This window comes from Cyprinodon tularosa, unplaced genomic scaffold (assembly GCF_016077235.1).
Source record: "Cyprinodon tularosa strain WSP-4 unplaced genomic scaffold, ASM1607723v1 ctg1250, whole genome shotgun sequence".
NCBI classification, from domain to species: Eukaryota; Metazoa; Chordata; class Actinopteri; order Cyprinodontiformes; family Cyprinodontidae; genus Cyprinodon; species Cyprinodon tularosa.
In genome coordinates, this window is record NW_024038060.1 from 54,213 (window position 1) to 62,237 (window position 8,025).

Sequence of the window (8,025 nt, forward strand, 5' to 3'; positions counted from 1 at the left end):
ATACTCAGTTTTGCTCCCGCTCTATTTTTCTACCTAAAAAACTTAATTCAACAGCAGCCTCTGGGCCGCAGCGCATCCGGGCTCACCTCAGCAGGTGTTTTTTCATCTAAATAATTTAAATCTTTTTAAGTGAGAAAGTCCACCTGAAAATTTAATCATTGCAGTCAGTTCATCCAGATTATTATCCTGCCTATGTTTTAAGTTAATTTATGCGTCAATAAACGAAGAAGAAGGGGGAACTGGCATGTCGGATTTAGCGCAGCTGTTTAATTCAGAAACAGAGGATGATGACTTTGATGGGTTTGATTAATACTCTGTAATAAATACTTGAATAAAGCACAATCATACTCAGTTTTGCTCCCGCTCTATTTTTCTACCTAAAAAACTTAATTCAACAGCTGCCTCTGGGCCGCGGCGCATCCGGACTCACCTCAGCAGGTGTTTTTTCATCTAAATAATTTAAATCTTTTTAAGTGAGAAAGTCCACCTGAAAATTTAATCATTGCAGTCAGTTCATCCAGATTATTATCCTGCCTATTTTTTAAGTTAATTTTTGCGTCAATAAACTATCAGAGGAGTAATCACAGCCCTGTGTCATCAGCAATGTGTCTCTCACGGCAGGTTCCCAGGTTTTAATAATACTTTGTAATAAATACACCTTGCAGCTTTATTTGCTGTGATCAGTGGGAATAAAGTAGTTTTAATATGTTTTTAAGTGAGAAAATCCACCTGAGAGGACATGTACCTGTATATAAAAAACGCGCCCTATAGTCCGGTGCGCCTTATGTGTGTGTTAAATACAGAAATGGCACACATAACTGAGACTGCGCCTTTTAGTCCGGTGCGCCTTATGGTCGTGAAAATACGGTAAAACATATCAAGGTGACTAATAGCTTCTCCATTATGAAACTGGTACTAAAGTTATACTTTATTTAAAATGGGGGAAGATATTATAAGTTCTTTACTTCTTTTTCTCCTTTTCTTTCATTCATGATTTCATTTGTAACCTGCTGTTGTTTTCTTTTAATGAATGGATGAATGAAATAAATAAATAAAAATGTGTGGTTTTGAAAGGAACATTTTGGGAAACTGGGTTGACGGTGCAAAAGCTTGGAGAGGTGAAGGAGATTGCTTTTCAGGAAGCAGTAATCAGCTGAAGTATTTTAAGCAAAGAAAACTGGGATGCATAAAATGTGTTTCTAACAGATTTAAATAAGATCAACAAACATTTTCTGTCCTTTTCTTCCTGCTCTGTGTTCGAAAAAACAGAACAAAAAGTTCAATTCAATTCAATTCAATTCAGTTTATTTATATAGCGCCAAATTCACAACACATGTCATCTCAAGGCACTTTACAGTTCAACCAGATCATACAGTCAAATTGATACAAAGTTTTCTATCTAAGGGAAACCAGTTGATTGCATCGACTCATTGACTCAAATACAATCCCCCACACTAAGCATGCTTGTAGCGACAGTGGAGAGGAAAAACTCCCTTTTAACAGGAAGAAACCTCCAGCAGAACCAGGCTCAGTGTGAGCGGCCATCTGCCGAGGCCGACTGGGGTTCAAGGAGACAGAAGCAGAGATACAAAAAGCAGCTGTAAAAGGCGGCCCCGTCCAGGAAACACACAGCCAGGCAGACGAGCTCCAAGGCAGCTCCCATGCCAGAGGACGAAGAGAGCACATCCACTCAGTCACGGTCAGAGAAACAGGACCACACTGGAAAACCGGCCGATCTCCAACATCTATAAACAAGGGTGTTGATAGAAGCAGCACAGCTGATGTTTCTTTCCAGGATGACGTCACAGCCAAACAGGAACAGACGAGGCAAAGCTACTCTGAGGAAAAGCAGAGAGAGCAGAAGGTTAGAGATTGAACTAACAGATTCTGCAGAATAGGAGAACAGAGAGAGAATGAAGCAGAATGATGAAATGGGGGTCCCTATGTCCTCCAAAAGTCTAAGCCTATAGCAGCATAACTATAGAGATAGCTCAGGATAACCTGAGCCACCCTAACTATAAGCTTTATCAAAAAGGAACGTTTTAAGCCTAGCCTTAAAAGTAGACAGGGTGTCTGCCTCACGGACTAAAACTGGTAGTTGGTTCCACAGGAGAGGAGCCTGATAACTAAAAGATCTGCCTCCCATTCTACTTTTAGAAATTCTAGGAACCACTAGTAAACCTGCAGATTGAGAGCGAAGTGCTCTGTTAGGAACATAAGGAACAATCAGATCTCTGATATAAGATGGAGCTTGGCCATTTAAGGCTTTATATGTGAGAAGGAGGATTTTAAATTCTATTCTTGATTTAACAGGAAGCCAATGAAGAGAAGCCAGGATAGGAGAGATATGATCTCTCTTTTTAATTTTCATTAGAACTCTGGCTGCAGCATTTTGGATCAGCTGAAGGCTTTTAACTACAGTTTGTGGACTTCCTGATAGTAAAGAATTACAATAGTCCAGCCTTGAAGTAACAAATGCATGGACTAGTTTCTCAGCATCACCCCTGGACAGGAGATTGCTCATTTTTGCAATGTTCCTCAGATGACAGAAGGAAATTCTAGAAACCTCTTTGATGTGGGATTTAAATGACAGGTCCTGATCAAAAATAACACCAAGATTTTTTACTTTATTATCTGAAATCCGTTTAATCCCATCCAAATGAAGTGACTGGCTAATCAGTTTCTTTTTCAGAGACTCTGGTCCAAAGACTATAACTTCTGTTTTGTCTGCATTCAGGAGCAGAAAGTTAAGAGTCATCCAGGTTTTTATGTCTTCAAGACATGCCTGTAATCTATGTAATGGGTTAGCTTCATCTGGATTATAGACAGATATAGCTGGGTATCATCAGCATAACAGTGGAAATTAATCCCATGCTGTCTAATAATTCTACCAATTGGGAGCATGTATAAAGTAAAGAGAATTGGTCCTAGCACTGATCCCTGTGGTACTCCACAGGTAACCTTTGAGCGTGTTGAAGATCTATCATTAACATGAACAAACTGAATTCGATCAGATAGATAAGATTTAAACCAGTCTAGTGCTGTTCCTTTAATTCCAACAAAATATTCAAGTCTTTCTAAAAGAATATTATGGTCAACTGTATCAAATGCAGCACTAAGATCCAACAGGACGAGCACAGATACAAGTCCATTATCTGAGGCCATGAGAATATCATTAGTGACTTTCACCAGAGCTGTTTCAGTGCTATGATGAGCTCTAAAGCCAGACTGAAACTCTTCAAAAAGTTCATTATGGTGGAAGTGATCGCAAACTTGTTTGGCAACTACTTTCTCAAGAATTTTGGATAAGAAAGGAAGATTGGATATAGGTCTATAATTGACCAAGTCATCTGGGTCAAGAGACGGTTTCTTAAGCAGAGGTTTAATTACAGCAACCTTAAAAGCTTTAGGTACATATCCCTGTAACAGAGATAGATTAATCACATCTAAAATGGAGGAGGAGATCAAAGGGAATACCTCCTTAAATAACCTGGTTGGAACTGGATCTAACATACAAGTTGAAGGCTTAGATGAAGACAATAATTTTGCTAATTCAGAGAGTTCAACTGGATCAAAGCAGTCTAAACCCGGTTCAGATTCCAGGACTACCTCAGGTACAATCGCGGATAGAGGAGTGCTTATGATCTTATTTTTAATAAGATCAATCTTATTTATAAAGAATCCCATAAAATCATTGCTGCTAAGAGCAGGTGGAATGGACGGTTCAACAGAGCTATGGCTCTGGGTGAGTTTGGCAACTGTATTAAAAAGAAATCTAGGATTATTCTTATTCTCCTCTATTAATGAGGAGAAGTATGCTGCTCTTGCTTTACAAAGAGTCCTCTTATACAGCAGTAAACCATTTTTCCAGACTAGGAAGGACTCTCGCAGGCCTGTGGAGCGATATTTTCTCTCCAGTTTCCTAGCATTTTGCTTCAAAGTACGCAGCTCTGCATTAAACCAAGGAGCAAGCTTTCTATTTTTAACGGTTTTCATTTTCAAAGGAGCTGCGTTGTCTAAGGCAATACGCAGAGAACTAGCAACCCCATCAACAAAATCATCAACCTGTGAAGGGGAATAAGCTAAGCTTTTGCACTCTGCAGCACTGCTCAGTGACACAGAGGAGAGAGAAAGTGAAGCAGATTCTTTAAAATTTATAACTGCACTATCTGATAAAGATCTACTAAAATTGAACCTTCTTTTGGGGGAGGAGAACTCTGTTAAAGTAATCCTGAAGGTTATTGGAAAGTGGTCAGAGAGGACTGGGTTGTGAGGAAATACTGTTATTTCTTCACATTCTATGCCGTATGTCAGCACAAGATCCAAAGTATGAAGATGAGAATGCGTGGGACTATTCACATTTTGAACAAAGCCAATAGTGTCTAAGATAGCATTAAAGGCTGCTCTTAAGCTATCGCCTTCAATGTCAGCATGGATGTTAAAATCTCCCACTATGATGACCCTGTCAGTATTTAATACCAAATCAGAAAGGAACTCTGAAAACTCATCTAAAAATTCAGAGTAAGGACCTGGTGGACGATACAAAGTTACAAAAAGAAGAGGTTTTCTTGCCTTGAAATTTGGATCAGGGAAATTAAGGGTTAAATGTTCAAAAGAGTTGTAGGTATTAATTGTTTTGGGAGTAATCAGTAAGTCAGACTGGAAGATTGTTGCTACTCCTCCTCCTCGCCCAGAACTTCTGGGGATGTGAAAATTTAAATAGCTTGAAGGAGTTGCCTCATTTATGCTCACATAATCCTCTTGCTGCAGCCAGGTTTCTGTAAGGCAAAACAAGTCAATGTGATTATCACTAATCAAGTCATTAACTAGCAGACTTTTAGAGGAAAGCGATCTTATGTTAAACAGACCGCATTTAATTGTTTTAACTTTTTCCCCAATTGGAGTTATTTTGATTTTAATTAGATTATCATGATTTACTCCTTTGGGAATCTTTGCTAATTTATTAGATTTTGGTCGTGGGCAAGACACTGTCTGGATGGAGTAAAGAGTGGGTAACAGTAGAGAAGCTGCAGAGATGTGTGTTAAACTACAACTCTGCTTCCTGGTCTGCACCCTGGGTGGTCAGGGTTTTGGAGGACTAATAAATGTGGCCAGATTCCTAGAAAGAAGAGCTGCACCATCCAAAGTGGGAAGGATGCCGTCTCTCCGAATCAGACCAGGCTTTCCCCAAAAGGATTGCCAATTATTAATGTAGCCCACGTTGTTTTCAGGACACCACCTAGACAACCAGCGATTGAATGACGACATGCGGCTAAACATGTCATCACTGGTCAGATCAGGGAGGGGACTAGAGAAAATTACGGAGTCCGACATTTTTTTGGCAAACTTACACACCGAAGCCACACTAATTTTAGTGACCTCCGATCGGCGTAAGTTCAGTTCTTTATTCCTAAAAAGTTAAAATCAATCCTCTGGACTTTGTTTCCAAGTCTGAAGACGTTTCTCTTCCATCCAGGAAGTTTTTTTCAATTCAAAATGTCATTAATAGCGTTTAGTTCCAGGTTTTATCCAGCAGCCCAACAAAGCCTGGTTTTAGTTTAGAAAAAGTCAAAAATCTTCCTGGATGGAAGAGAAACGTCTTCAAACCTGGAAACAAAGCCCAGTGGATTGATTTGAACTTTTTGGAACGACTGACCAGGATGACTGATGATCTTCACCTGCATTCAGTTCTATAGATAAAGTCACACTAGATTCTCTTTCCTGCGTTGATCTCATCTGGACGGCGCCATTTCCATGTCTGCAGGCTTGGCTGAAGTTTATGACGTCGCTGTCTTTCCCCGTAGGTCAGGTCCTCCAGGAGTCGAAGGTTTTTCTCCTTCACCATGGCGGGGGTCATCATGATTCCCTCATTTTCTGCCTGAAGGTGCGCATGGTGAACTATCACCGGACTCCTGTCATCTCTGAGCAACATACCCAGCTTGCTTTTTTCATCTGGAGCAATCTGCCCAAATATGAGGAAGAGCTGCTTCTTTAGATCCTCTACGGACTCGTTGGAGGATTCCTGTAAGTTAAAACGCTTCGGATAAAGATGAACATCATTGGAGGCCAGGTCAACCAGACTTTCTAAACCCTAGAAGGGGAAAGGATGGCAGCTGGTCACTGCTGATAGCGCCTCAGAGTCAGTTCCAGCAGAAAGAGTTAGAATCACTTTGATGAGCCGTTCATTGCGCCTCCACTCCGGTGCTACAGGTGTCAGCGCTACGCGCACCTGGCAGCAGTTTGAAGGGGAAAGCAAAGGCGTTCAAAATGCAGAGAAGAACCCATGGAGGAAAGTGTAGAAATGTGCTGCAGCTGTGGAGGCAGCACAGGGTTAACTATGGGGGACAGAGAGAGAGCAGTGGAAACACAACAGGATAGAACTACAACAACTAGAAGCTACGCAGAAGCAGGGAAGAGAGTTCAAGGACAAAGGAAGGAAAATGAATCAGAATAAGTAGAAAGAGAAGATAATTTCACTGCGAAACCAGAGAAACTCATTTTATTTCTAATCCCTGAGCAGAAGGCAGAGAATCATTGAGAGGAGATGAAATGTTTGGGAAAATATAGTTAGAAGGTTGGAGATGGAGGGAAGAACAGGACCATCAGGTTATTCGCTCAGGTTTCAACAATATAAAATAATTAACAGTAAATGGATCACGGACTGGTCCGGTTCGTTGGACAGACAGACGTCACATCGACGGCTCCTCTCTGCTCAGACCAGGTCCAGTCCGGGTCTCCTAGACCTCGCATCCCCTCCATGCTATAAACAGCCTGTCTGTAAAAGTTCAAATCAATCCACTGGACTTGGTTTCCCAGGTTTGAAGACGTTTCGCTTCCCATCCAGGAAGCTTTCTCAGTTCAAATGTCTGGATCCGCAGTGAGTTTGAGTCTTTATAGACAAAGCCTTGTATCGCTGGGAAACAAAATAGAAACCGATTAATGGGTCGTTTGGTTCCATTGTTAGCCTGTAATACCTGAAACCTGTCTATGATTCTGAGGGTTGGTCATTAAAGGGGGGGGGGGGGGGGGGGGGGTTGTCGTTAAAGGGGACTTAAACAGAGGCTAGTTCATCCCAAAGATAAAACCCCCAATATGAGCGGAGTGGTTTATGCTGTTCAGTGCAGCGAGGAATGCTCTGATCTTTATATTGGCGAAACAAAACAACCTCTCCACAGACACATGGCCCAACACAGAAGAGCGCCCTCCTCTGGACAAGACTCTGCTCTACATCTACACCTGATGGACAAAGGACATTCTTTGGAGGACCAGAATGTTCACATTTTGGATAAAGAAAATAGGTGGTTTGAGAGGAAGGAAGCATCTATGTGAAGAGAGAAAAACCAACTTTAAACGGGGGGGGGGGGGGGGGGGGGGGGTCAGATTCCAGCTTCCAAAAACATACAATTGAATCATAGACATGATCCCTTCTAGATATCACCCCCCCCCCACCCACCCACCCCATCACAGAGGAACGAGGGACCTACCTACTGCCGGTGAACAATCCCTCCTTAACGACCGACCCTCAGAATCATAGACAGGTTTCAGGTATTACAGGCTAACAATGGAACCAAACGACCCATTAATCTGTTTCCATTTGCATGTTTCCCAGCAATACCAGGCTTTGTCTATAAAGACTAAACTCACTGCAGATCCAGACATTTGAATTGAGAAAGCTTCCTGGATGGAAGCGAAACGTCTTCAAACCTGGGAAACAAAGTCCAGTGGATTGTTTTGAACTTTTACGGAATGACTCTGACCTGGATGACTGAGAACCTTCATCAGCACATAAACAGTCTTCATCGCCGCTAGACGGCCTGAAGTCCAGAACCGGTTCGGTCCGTTCCAACCGTCTGCCTTTGCTCAGGTGGATCTGCTGAACGTGGCTGAAACCGTCTACTTCCTGCTGACCAACAGCCGGTTGGTTCCGGTGGAGGGCAGCAGCAGATGGACGGCGGTCCGGTTCAGTGCAGATGGACCCTGGTTCTGATACCGGCCCAGTTTCTGATGCTACTGCATGGACTGGTG